At 40.7% G+C, this 14,086-nt stretch overlaps 1 pseudogene; it reads left to right on the top strand.

The window, feature by feature from the left end:
* Window positions 1–227: 227 nt before the first annotated feature.
* LOC142440618 (NEDD8-conjugating enzyme UBE2F pseudogene) lies at window positions 228–925 on the top strand (annotated as a pseudogene).
* Window positions 926–14,086: the final 13,161 nt, after the last annotated feature.

The raw sequence follows: 14,086 nt of genomic DNA, 5'->3' as shown, positions 1-14,086 counted from the left end.
TAATTTAATCTTTAATTTCTATCTAATTTAAATTGGCAATATCTTCCATAGACTACCTTGGCCAGGGTCATGGATATAAGCATTTACAATAACTATCAGACTAAGATCTGAGAAATTTAAGGTGCCTGATTTCCCATCCCATATATATTTTAAAAAGTATAAATAGTAGGCCACCCAGAGCCGGCGCCTCCGTGAGGGCCTCATCTCGCCGTCGCCGCACAGGCCGGGCATGGCGTTGGCTCCCGGGCCGCCTCGCCACTCTCGGGGAGCCCAGGGGGAAGAGCAGTGATGCTCACTCTGGCGAGCAAACTGAAGCAGGATGACGTTCTCAAAGGGTCCCGCTCCGCAGCCACCGCCTCCCACTCCACGCGGAGGGTGTCTGTGAGAGACAAGCTGCTCGTCAAAGAGGTTGCAGAGTGAAGCAAACGTACCTTGTACCTGTAAGGTGCACTTTCCTGATCCCAACAAGCTCCACTGCTTCCAGCTAACCGTGACCCCAGATGAGGGTTACTACCAGGGTGGAAAATTTCAGTTTGAACTGAAGTTCCTGATGCCTACAACATGGTACCCCCCAAGGTGAAGTGCTTGACCAGAATCTGGCACCCCAACATCACAGAGACGGGGGGACATCTGTCTGAGTTTACTGCGAGAACATTCGATTGACAGCACTGGCTGGGCTCGCACGAGGACGCTGAAGGATGTTGTTTGGGGATTAAACTCCTTATTTACTTATCTTTTGAATTTTAATGATCCACTGAATATTGAAGCTGCAGAACATCATCTGCGGGACAAGGAGGACATCCGGAATAAAGTGGAAGACTACATGAAGCGGTACGCCTCCTGTAGGCCTGCAGGGCCGGGATTGTGCGCTGCCCTCCGTCCCCATCACGGTCCCTCTGTCCCACCGAGCTGGAGCAGCCCGTGACACATTGGTCTGAAGAACAGCTTCCACCTGCCCAAGTTAGCTGGAGAACGCGATGTAAAATCAGCAAGGAATGCGTCTTGGATTCTGAAGAATTGTCTGCTTTCCTCCTTAATGTGGGTTTGGTTTGAACCTGCCCCGCACAGGCTGCTGGTGGAATTCCTGCCGAGTTTCACTGAACTCACAGTGGCTAGAGCTTGCGGACCCCTCCCCCAGCAAACTGCCCTGGGCCAGTGATGCTAATGATGTGGACCATGTGACCCGCAGAGTGTCAGCAGGAACCTGCTGCCCAGACTCTGCTTGGATGCGAAGCCTCCTAGCCCTCCCTCTCTTGTGCTGGGACTCTGCCCAGGGGTTGCCAAGCTCCCCAGAAATGCAGTCATTTATTGTCTACCTTCCTGAGATGCATTGGTTTGTTTTTTTATTTAATGTAAGTATATTTTGGAGGAAAAAAAGTATAAATAGTACTTGAAATTGGAACTACTGGTGAAATCAATTCTGGATTGCAAAAGAAAACACCAGCTAGCTTAGGCAGATGACTCAGTGGGTCTCAATGAGCTGGAATCACTTCTGCAAGTAATGCCTCCACCCCTCTAACTTTTCCCCATCGAAGTCTGCATTCTCTTGACACCACACCAAAAGAGATTGGGGATCTTCCAGGGACTCAGATTGTGTTATTCTAATATATCCTTGGGTTTGGGGAACAATAGATGCCAGAAAGGGAAAGACTGGAACTGGATGGTGGATGAGGTCAGGTACTCGGTGAAATGTTAGTAGGACAGCCCTTGATCCTAGTGTTAAAGAACGAACTAGTACATGTCCATGATGGGCAGGGAGAAGGGTGCGGGGGGAGGATGACTCAACACAGCTTTATGGCTCTGACTCCTCAGTGCGGTTCTCCACTTTCTCCAAACTTCTTCCTAAAAGGTCTCTGTGAGTGCTCTGTGGTCTATGAGGACATCTACAAGATAATCCCTTTGGAATTCCAGAAAAACAATCAGCATAATCTTGAATTTAACTGGTCCAGCAGAGCCCCTCAGAGACCACTGCTTGATTGGAATTTTTGCTTGAAGGCACACTGACGAATTATATTATATAACCATTTATTAGTGTAATGCTGAGAAAGGTGGTTTCAGTGATCCACTGACACTAGAGACACGTTTGACCATGTTTGAATGGAATAAGCAGGTGCACATATGACCAGGAATACTTTTTGACTGGTATATGGCTAAATGCAAGCATTTATATTTTTTTACTGTAGACATTTGCATGTGTATCATGTAATTGGTATCACATTTGTTATATTATTGTTATTTTTTTACAAATAGATCCCCCTGCAAGATAATCAATTCAGACTCCTTCAGGACAGAGAAGCCTATTCCATAACGTGCCCAAGGGGGTCGTCTGTATGGTGGTAACTTGCCTCCTCTTTCTTTCCTGGAGCAGCTGGTGGGTTCAAACTGTGAACCATTAGGTTAGTTGCTCAGCCTTAACCACCAGGGTGCCTTGTTGTGTTGTACAATGTTAAACAAAATATTGCAAAGGAGAAAAAAAAGTCTTGGTTCTTGATGTCTAACTTACTATCATTTTTTCCCAATGTGAATTTTGATTCTATTTTAGGACATAGAAGTGCATTTCAATTGGGAATCTTTCTGGTGGGACATAACTTTGCATAAATATAAAATCATTACAATCCAAGACAACTCAATTATACCTTAATGTCTTTTCTATTTGAACATATAATGAATACGATTTTTGGTATCCAGAACTCGTCATTTTTTCCTTTTGCGTCACATTTATGAGCAAATATTTATTATAGTAACCATTGATGTTGGTGTTAATTGTTGTCAAATCTCGTTACCGTTCCAGGAATCTACTGTATAATAGAAATAACATGGCCTAGCCCTGCACCACCATTAGGCTTTGCCATTTGAATCCAGTGATATAGTCACAGTGTCAGCTTTTCTCATTATGGTCTCCACTTTTTTCTGACCCTTTATTACAGATGGGACGTACTACATAAAATTATACAAACTGGCTTATAGAAATCCATATTGCGCGGAGGAGGGAAAAAAGAGGAGCTAATACCAAGGGCTCACTAGAGAGTAAATGTCTAGAAAATAACAATGGCAACATAGGTACAAATGTGCTTGATATATTGATGTATGATTGTTATAAGAACTGTAAGAGCCCACAATAAAATGACCTTTTAATTTTAAAAAATCCATATAATACTACAGATCTGGGCTCACTGTGGGTGCCCATTGAAGACCAGTAAAGCCGTTCGTGTTTTCAGTAAATAGAAGTCAAATACAAGATGAACAAATAATTCCTGTCACGGCCAATTCATAATTTTTATACTACTTGATTGAGATTTATATACAGTAAATTATCAATGAACACATACAGTTTAGACAAAACTGGGACATTAGCTTTAATTTGAGAAATTCCAGCTTTTAACAAAGTACCCTTATGATCTAAGAGGTCATAACTACAAATGAATACTTTAAATGCCAAGGCAGTGGGTTCATTAATTTTTTGTGCATTAAATAATGATTTTAATAAAGCCTCAAGTTCATGTTCCAAAAGCTATTACCTTTCAGCTATCACGTATACCTCTCTGTCTAGAGGGCAAAGTGAACAGCACCTCATATTTTTCTTAGGCGCGAGATGAAAGCATTAATTTCCTTCTGCCGCTGTTCGGGACGCAGCGCTGTGGGGCAAGTCAATGCAGAATGATCACATTTCCACTGGTAATCAATATTGCTGGATGACAGTGGACATCTATTTTTCATTCCAGCATCGAGTAAAGCAAATGATATGTGGATTTTCTTCAAAAGAGTTGCTTTTAGGAAACCTAGATGAAAAGAGCCTTCTTAGCAAACCCCTGAGAACCTTGGTTAGGACAGCAATTCCTTGGCAGTGGAGACAGATGTGAGTCTGGTCTTTCCCTTTTCCTCTTTTATCCTTCCCAATGGGATATTTTGAAAATCGGTAACTTTACCTAAGGAGTTGGCTATGAATCATACATGGCAGAATTAGTTTTTAAGGATAATATATTTAGTCCTGGTAGTCTCTCTGTGGACTCCTTGCCTGCTAAACACCCATTATGTTTAAAGTGAAGAGCGTACATCTGCATTTTGTGCTGAAAAATGTAATTACCAAATCGCAGCAGGTCCATTTTCCCCCCCTAAGGCATGTATTTTTTACTCACGAGATCCTGTTAAATAGGAAATAGCTAAATGATAGAAAATGTTTCAAATTGCAGTTAGCTGGTTTTGAATGAAAAGTAGTGGATGTTTGATGTTAAGATGGAAATGTTAAAATGCTTGAAGAAATTGACCGACAATAGAAGCCTCATTTTTATAAACTGCACATTACAAGAGTCTGTGAAATTTGCATTCACGCCAAGAAGGTTTCACATTTTACCAGTTCAAATTTAGCAAAATTTCTAAATAATTTCTTGTAATACTTTGCACTTCATCACAGATTGACTCCTGAAAGCAGGAGAGATGGAAGAGCAGGAGAAAGAGAGGGAGGGATGGTGTGTAAATAGAAGTAAGTTGTTTTCGGAGTTCTTGGGACTAATGGCAAACTCAGACATTACTTCACTTCAGTAGCTCTTGAGTCTGGTTGCTATGGAGTCCCTCCGTGATACATTGGCCATATTTTCCGACAGTCTTGTCCGTGCAGTTTTCATGTGTAGGTCATGGAGAGGATTACATAGTGGTTCTCATTTTTGTTCCTGTAGGTTCAGATTGTATAGCTCTTCCAAAAGTTGTGGGCTAGTGGTCTAAGATAAATAGGTTGTGTGTGTTTCAGACAAGAGAAATTTTATTGAGAAAAGCAGCTCAAGTAGAGTCCTTTAACTGTTCTTCTTTGCATTACTTGGAATCCATGAATTCCTGGTTAACTTTTTCAGGCCAGTTTGTTTGGGTGTCTAACCACTGACTAACAACACCAAAGATCTTCACTGATTTCTGAATACCAATTTGAAAGAGAAACACCAGCACTGATTTCAGATATAATGGAACCACCATATTAAAAATATCTTTTCATGTCTCTAATGATATGCAGATGCAATCTTGTTACACACGAGTCAAACAATACACGTCTACCTGAAATTAATGTGAAAACTCTGCTTCTCTGTCCTCTGCAAACTCAGGCTGCTCTGTGGTTTTATACATTCTCAATATTGTGTTTATCATGTCAGTCCTATTTCTGAGTGTTTATAAACCTTTATAGCCACACACACTACTATTGTTCACCAACAAAAGGATCATATTGAATGTTTTATTAATATTCTATTCGCTGATATGTAACAAATTGCCATGCATGCAATAACTTGCAAAAACTTAATGTATTCATTGTTCTTACTTTGTGTCTAAAGACTGCCTTGATGGAATTGGACTCTCTTCCTTAGGTCTCACAAGGCTAAAACCCAAGTGTTGGGCAGTCTTTGCTTCTAGAAGGGAGCTTAGATGAAGAATGTACACTCAGACTTCCTTAGGATATTAGCAGAATGCTACTCAGAGATCCAGTTCCTTGCTAGCTCACAGCCAAAGGCAGCCCTTCCCACGTCGTCTCCACAACTTCAAGTTTACAACAGCGCTTTGGTCCTTCTCATGCTTCAAATCTCTGACTCCTTCTGCTCTTAAGTAAGAATAAAGTGTGTGTGTGATTATTTTAGGACCCTAGAATAAACAAGAATGATCACTATATCATAATTTAAACTGACCGATACCAATTTTTAAATCACTGCTGTTGAGTCCATTTGACTCAGAGAACCCTAGAAGACAGATTAGAACTGCCTCTGTAGGTTTCCAAAATTATATCTTTATTGGAGTAGAAAGCTGCTGTCCTGCAGGTTAGCAGCTATGGTAGTTATATAATATCATGTCAATTTGAGGGTAGTAAGAGTGAAGGGTTGGAGTCTAGCCTCCTTGTGGGCATGGCATTCTTGTGAGGATTCTGGGAACTTCTTCTCTTCCTTCCTGGAGGTGGGATGCACTCTCTCTCTTAATTCATCTTCTTGTTGACAAGCCACACGGAGTCATGCTGGTGGCAGCCAGAGCCCTGGAGAGAATGCGTCCACCACCCCTGGATCCATAAGACTTCACCCACTGGCATTTGAGCTTCCTGCGTTTGGCATCATTGCGAGTGGCTATGTGAATCTTAAGAGGAATTTATGGACAAGTATTGGACTTATGGCCTAATATCAGACTTGATCTGGACTGGGCTAGGATGTTTTCTTAATAGCTAGTTACTCTTTGATATAAAGCACTCTCTTACAAATACATGAATGTCCCTGGATTTGTTTCTCTAGTAAACTCAGGCGAACACAGCAGCCCACTGTGTCAAATATGATCTCACCAGGGTCCCTGTGAAGGAAACCGACACACAAGCAAAGTGACATGGTGCAGTACGACCTGTGTGACAGGCAAGAATTTGACCTCTAAGATTTTTCACCCTCTACTATCAGTTCTAAGAATGTATTGTATCGAAAATAGACATATCCCTGGGACTATCAGAGAGGGTGCAATGATTCTTCAACTTGGATTTTACCCTCGGTGTTGTCTGTTTTTCCCTCTCATTCAGTAATTTAAAAACTCATTGACGTTGAGCTTATTCTAACTCACAGTGATCCAGTAAGGCAGGCTAGGACGACCTGGGGAGGGTTTGAAGGTTGTAAATTTCTATAAAAGCTGGCTGCTGCATCTGTCTCAGGACAAGCAATGGGTTGGTTCCAACTACTGACCTTTGGGTAGCATCAAGCATGTTGGTCTTGAGATATTGCTGTAGATCTAATATTCCTGTGTTATTGCCATTTCATTTCTCTCTCTCTCTCTCTCTCTCTCTCTCTCTCTCTCTCTCTCTCTCTCTCTCTCTCTCTCTCTCTCTCTCTCTCTCTCTCTCTTTCTCTCTCTCTGACATCACTGTCTTCTTTCCACAGCATGGATGAATGAAGTGGCACTCTACATTTGGTCCTATCTGTATTCATAGAAATTTTGTTTGGGCTACTATTTGCAATTTTGATTTGTTGTTAGAAAAACGATGTTTCTGAGATTGAGCCAGTTAGTGGCTTTCCTGATGTATGGTTAAGATGATGCTTATTTGGCCAAAGATGATAACAATGTCAATCACATAGTGCTATCTTTGGAGCTCTGGGGGCTCACTGGCTAGGTTAATCCAAAAGCTGGTCATTTGAATACACCTGGTGGTCTGCTCCTCAAAAGACGATAATTTAGAAAGTGCCCTGATGCAGGTTTGCACTCTCACACGACTGCTGTTGTGTGCCACTGAGTCAGACCCGACAGACTGCTACTGATGATAACAGTGCTACTGTGCAGCCATTAGGGCGTTTACTGAGGACACAGCATTCATGAAGCAGCGTGAGCCATTGCTAGTATATGACTGTGTGGCATACATATGAATCAAAGTGCGAACGCGTTTCTAATGTAGATAAGAAATAATTTCACAGCATATCTACTCTGAAAGGAAGATGAGTAGTTTTATGGTAAATTCACTCCAAAGGAAAAAAATGACTTTTAAAAAATAATTTTCTGACCTTCTAAGACTCAGGTGAGGAGCCTTGAGGAGCAGTGGTTACTCCTCAGACTGCCATCCAAATGGAAATTGGAAAGCTCCGAGAGCCCCAAGAGAGAAAGGCTGGACTGTCTGCTCCTGAAACAGTGATGATCTCAGAAGCCGGCAGGGGGTGCTGTGAGTCCGCTCTGATTAGATGGTGGTGAGTGCGGTGTAACACTCTGTTAAGCAGTCCTCACCCAGTCTTTTTGAAGTACATGTCATGTATCGGGTACCAACTAAACATGGAGCTATAATTGTGAGGAATATATTTATAATCCTTTTACATTACATTTATATTTAGTACATTATTGGACAAATTAACACACAAATTTAATCACGCAAATTTACATTAGTCCTATAGGCAAAAGTAATATCAATCAAATTCATCAGTTCTTTTTGGTCATCCTTATTCAATATCCAACTTTCACATGTATGGTAGTGGATTGAAAATATCACAACTTTTTTATGGTGCTGGTGCAGAATATTGGAAGTACTATGAACTGCCAAGAGAACAAAGAGATTTGTTTTGGAAGAAGGTGAGACTTTGCCTCGGGGACATGGGACATGCTATCAGGAGAGACCAGTCCTTGGAAAAGAATATCACACTTGTTAAATAGAGAGGCATCAAAAAAATAAAAAAAGAAGCTGGTGGAAGGGATGGACTGACCCCATCACTGCGCCCCTGAGCAGGGCCATGGATAGTGTCTGTGAGGATGGCACAGGACAGGGTGCTGCCTGATTTACAGAGTCCCTCAGAGTCAGAACCTACGCAGTGGCATGGAATGACAATATGTCAAAGGGAGCCAGGAAAGCAGGCTATTACAAAACTTGACCTTCCCCAGAGTTGGTAGCTATCCCAAAGAGAAAGTTAAGCATGGACTACGGTGAGAAGAGAGATGAGGAGAATTAAGTTTATGATTAAATTGAGTATAAATGTGATAATACTAAACATCTTCATCATAGAGATGGAAGGGAAAAAAGGATCAACTATGTCCATTATGTTTCCACATTGTAAAACTGTAGTGAGAACAGCACTGGCCATTAGGACAAGGGACAATAGAAAGAGGACACTTTCTAGGAACATCTCATCTGTTAGACATAAGCACATTGAATTAAGTGTAATTTGAGATATTGGAGGTAATATTTCAAATAAATACACAAGTCCAGAATTAAAACTCTTGACTATTGTGTTAGACAGGGTTCTCTAGAGAGTTATCAACAGATTGCTGATAATTTTATATAGATATTTATAAAGATAGCTAGATATATAACATAAGACATAAACTGTTAAATTATATACAGATAGATAGATAATACAAGAAATGAACAGTTAAATATAAGGCAGTACAAATGACTCAGTGCAACTCATTCCCGTGAGAGAGTTGTGAGACACTAGCAGTCCTTCAAGTCTTGAGGGCTTCCAGGTAGTCCTCTGTAGGGTGAGATAAGCTATCCTGGCACAGGCAGCAAACAGCAAGGCAGGTCACCGTCAGCCAGGTAACCAACAGTCAGTCTCCAGCTCCAGAGATATACATTCAAATTCTCTGGCGATGCAAGTCTTAAAGGGATCTCAAATTACAGCGACACAGTTCATGGGTTAGGTGTCCCACAGGTAGTGTCACTTGCAAATTGAGGCACAGAGCAAACAAGGAAGCCGCACACTGGTACAATGATCAACGAACAAGAGACAAGAAAGGCGAGACTCACAAGCCATTTATCTCTCTACCCTTCAATTAATCCCACTTGTGTTTATCGGACAGACTGGCACAATAACCTAACTACCTCAGTTATAGAGAGAGATTTTGAAGTTACGGACCTGAGGAGTATTGAAAGCTTTAGGAACAGCTCTTAAAAATCTGAGACTTAACTGTTTAATATAAGAGCCAGTAGCTGCATGAAACTTTAAATGTGCACTTTAAATGTGGGTTTTTTAGTATGAAATCATACTAAATTTTAAAGATGAGGAAATAATGACTTAAAATATAAAATAATGACTACAGTTAACAGTTGGAGCACACTGGGTTATTTAAAATTGATAAATTGCACTATTTTTTTCTTTTTTCTTTTTGATGTAGTCACCAGAATATTTAAATTTTTACATGTGGCATTTGTGACTCATATTACTTATTTATTGACTAGTGAAGAAGAGAGCCTGTACTTGAACTCCCAGAAAATCAAATATTTAAGGGCTTGGTAGAGATGATTAGTTGCGATGATATTATAAAAGGGTAATCAGGATAGATGTATGATGAATTACAAATTCTTGAAAATAAAGCAAGTGTTTGCATAAAGGGTGTTCTATGTCAAATGCCACACAGAGACTGAGAAAGATACAGACTGAAGAGTATGCATTGGATTTAGAGACTGGGAGTTTTTATGATGGTAGTGACATTTATTTTAGTGGAGAGGAATGAGCTGAACAAACGTTTTGAATATTAATGGCTCACTGACTGAAGATTTGGAGATTGTATGGATTGCTTTTTAAATACAGAGACTTGAACATGTTTGAAAGTCAAGGGGATTATGTAGAAATGAACAAAAGTTACCACATGCAAGAAAAAGTAGAGAAAATAGATAATGTGTTAAGTGTTGGGAATAAAGGAAGAAACCATCCTATCTGAGCACTCATTACACTTTAAAAAATTTAAAGCTGTTAAATCTTAATTCTCAAGCTAGCATTAAGCTATAAGTTTAAAGAAGCTAAGAAACTTCTCTGCATCACTGCATTTCCAATACCTAATTGAGACATTTTATACCCATTATGACTTCAATACGGGAGCTCTGGTTGTATGCATCCTGATTGATGTCAAGGACTGATCGCCTCAAAGTTGTCATTTCAAACCCCCCAGCCACTCCTTGGGCGAAAGTAAGACTTTCAGCTCCATTAAAGACTTGGTCCCCGAAACCCACAAGGGTAAATTTCACTCAGTCCTCTAGGGTCACTATGAGTTAGGTTTGACCTGATAGCAGGAACTCAGTGGTGGTAATGCTTCAAGATATAGTTATTTCTTGAACAGAATGGGAATGTAAAGTATATGTTAGTTTTCGGTGTATATTTTGAAGGCAATGGAGAGATCTTACCTGTAAAACACTTAGCGAAAAGTGAATTCTATGATTCTTGATGCATAACGAGAAGAACCGAGGGACAGTGAGTACTAGTAGGATGAGATGGGACATGTTTTCAGATGATGTACGTGTATACTCTGCCATCAGAAGCATAAACAAACAAACATAGTCATAAATCTATTCTGACCCATGGTGACTTCATGTGTTACTGGGTAGAATGCTAGATTTCTTGACAGTAATCTCATGGAAGCAGGATAGTCTCCTGCTGCACCGCTAGGTTCGGACTGCCATTGACTGCAAGCTGTTCACAAGTACGTAGGGAGTTTATCCTACAGATTTCTGAGAATGCCTAGAGTCACTGGAAACTTGGTTGTTAAATTAGTAGAAATGTAGTAACACCATAGTCCTAGTACTAATTGCCATCAGATTACTTCTGATTTATGGTTACCCCAAGATCTCTTAAACCAGGCAAAAAAAACCAAAAACCATCTCCCCTTTATCTCTCCTGCCCAATGTTACTTTGTCTTTACAGTTGGATTAACTAGAATTTTTGATACTCATGGTGTATTTACTTCTGGCCTGAACCACATCAAAGCATTTTACACCTTCCCACTTGAATAAAATCGTTTTTGAGTAATAGTTCCTAATGAAGCTACTGATGTTGAGATAAGGCATATATCAAAGTTGTCTGCTGCAATTTATCAAAAAGACTACAATAACTTATCAAAAAGACTACAAGACTACCAACAGTCTAATATTTGGAAGTTACTTTATTTTAGGGTGGTTTTTCCCCCTTATATTTCTTTCTTTTATTGAGTCTATGTTCCATTTTCCCTGTTAGTGTATCTTCTCCATTGGTCGTGGCTAGAACTGGTCAGACAATGTGCTGTGTTGTCCAGAGTGGTATTATTGCACTCACTGTCTCAGCACAGTGCGTCAGTGCACCAGTTGTCTCCCAGTAAGTCAATCTGGAGGAAGTAGGAGGAGACCTAGTGGCCTAGTGTGTTACCCACTGGGCAAACGCACAGAAGTTCGAGTCTCTCAGCTGCTCCTGGAGAGAAAGAGGAGGTTTTTCACTCCTCTAAAGTGGTCAGTTTTGAAGCCTGCAGGGGCAGTTCTACTCTACATGTGTTGCTGTGAGTCAGAATTGCTTCCATGGAGATTATCTATATACATATATGTACATATATATTTTATGGGGGTTCTTACAGCTTTTGAAACAATCCACACATCGATTGTATCAAGCACATTTGTACATCTGTTGCCATCATCATATTAAAACATTTTCTTTCTACTTGAGTCCTTGGTATCAGCTCCTCTTTTTTCCCATCTCTCCCCCATCCTGCCACCTTCATGAACCCTTGATAATTCATACATTATTTTTATTTTTCACATCTACACCGTCCTCTGCTTGTCACCCTTCTGGGGGGAGGGTATGCTTAACTACTGCCATTGTTGTTCCTGAGGGGTTCTCTGTCCTGGATTGCGTGTGTTGAGGGCTCTTATCTGCACCAGTGTCCATGGTCCGGTCTAGCAGCATTTGTAAAGTAGAACTGGGGTCATGATAGGGGGGGGCTGGCGGGGTGGAAGCATTAAAAAGCAAGAGGAATGTGGTATGTTTCAGTGGTGCTATACTGTGCCCTGACTGGCTTGGTCCTTCCTGGCTTGATCCTTCTGTGAGGGATTGTTCAATTGGCTACCGATGGGCTTTGCAGCTCCATTCTGACTTTCCTCATTCTCTCTCCTCATTCATATAGAAACGGTTGTTTGTTTCGGTCTTCTGATTCCTGATACCTGATTCCGTGGAGACCTCATGATAACATGGGTTGGTGGCTTCTTCCATGTGGACTTTGTTGCTTCCCTGCTGGATGGCTGCTTGTTTAACTGCAAGTTTTTAAGACCCCCAGATCTTATATTTGTTATCAGCCGGGCACTAACAGCTTTCTTCACAATTGCTTATGCACCCATTTTGCCTTATACGATTGTGCCAGGAAGGTGAGCATCACAGAATGCAAGATTATTAGAACAAATTATTGTTGCAATGAGGGAGGAATTGACTAAAGCCCAATGTCCATCTGGCATTTAGTACTTAACATATATGTACATAGACCTATTATTATATTTTAATATATTTACATATGTAAATGCCTGTTTATACCTCCATAAATGTCTTGTGTCTCATATTTTCCCTCCATTTCCTTTTATTTTCCTCTTGTCCCCATTATCATGTTCGACCTTCATTCAGCTCTCAGTAATTCCTTTTGACTGTATTGCACTTGATCAAACCACACCAACCATTCTACACCTTCCTCACCATCAATTTTTTAAAATCATTTTCATTGGGGGCTCATACAACTCTTATCACAATCTATACATACATCTATTGTGTCAAGCATACTTGTACATTTCTTGCCATCATCATTCTCAAAACATTTTAGTTCTATTTGAACCCTTGGTATCAGTTCCTGATTTTTACCCCTCCCTCCAGGCTTCCCCTCTCTCATGAACCCTTGATAATTTATAAATTATTATCATTTAGTCATGTCTTACATTATCTGACATCTCCCATTACCCACTTTTCTGTTGTCCACCCCCCCCCCCAGGAAGAGGTTTATATGTATATCCTTGTAATCAGTTCCCCCTTTTTACCCCACAGTCCCCTTATGCTCCTGGTATCAATACACTTATTATTGGTCCTGAGGGGTTTATCTGTCCTGGATTCCCTGTTTCCAGTTCTTATCTCTACCAGTGTACATCCTCTGTTCTAGTCAGATTTACAAGGTAGAATTGAAATCATGATAGTGGAGGGCAGGAAGCATTAAAGAACAAGAGGAAAGTTGTATGTTTCATCGTTGCTATACTGGACCCTGACTGGGTCATCTCCTCCCCTCAACCCTTCTGTAAGGGATGTCCAATTGCTCACAGATGGGCTTTGGGTCTCCACTCCATACTCCCCCTTATTCACAATGATATGAGTTTTGGGGTTTTGGTGCCTGATACCTGATCCCGTGGACGCCTCTTTATCACACAAGCTGGTGTGCTTCTTCCATGTGGGCTTACTTCTCAGATAGATGGTCACTTGTTTATCTTCAAGCCTTCAATACTCCAGATGCTATATCTTTTGTCAGCCAGTAACCATCGGCTTTCTTCACCAAATTTGCTTATGCACCCATTTGTCTTCAGTGATCATGTCGGGAGGGTGAGCATCATGGAATGCCAGGTTAATAGAACTAAGTATTCTTGCATTGAGGGAGTAGTTGAGTAGAGGCCCAATATCCATCTGCTACCTTAGTACCAAACCTATAAAAATATGCACATAGATCTATTTCCCCAGCATCATATATAAATATATTTACATTTGTACATGCCTATATGTAGACCTCTATAAATGCCTTTTGTCTCCTAGTTCTTTCCTCTGTATCCTTTTACTATCTTCTTGTCCCACTATCATGTCCAGCCTTCATTTGGGTTTCAGTAATCATTCTAGGTTATATTGCCCTTGATCAAGTT

This window comes from Tenrec ecaudatus, chromosome 2 (genome assembly GCF_050624435.1).
Source record: "Tenrec ecaudatus isolate mTenEca1 chromosome 2, mTenEca1.hap1, whole genome shotgun sequence".
NCBI lineage: Eukaryota > Metazoa > Chordata > Mammalia > Afrosoricida > Tenrecidae > Tenrec > Tenrec ecaudatus.
Note: the sequence above shows the minus strand (reverse complement) of the source record. Positions and strands in the feature narration are given on the sequence as shown.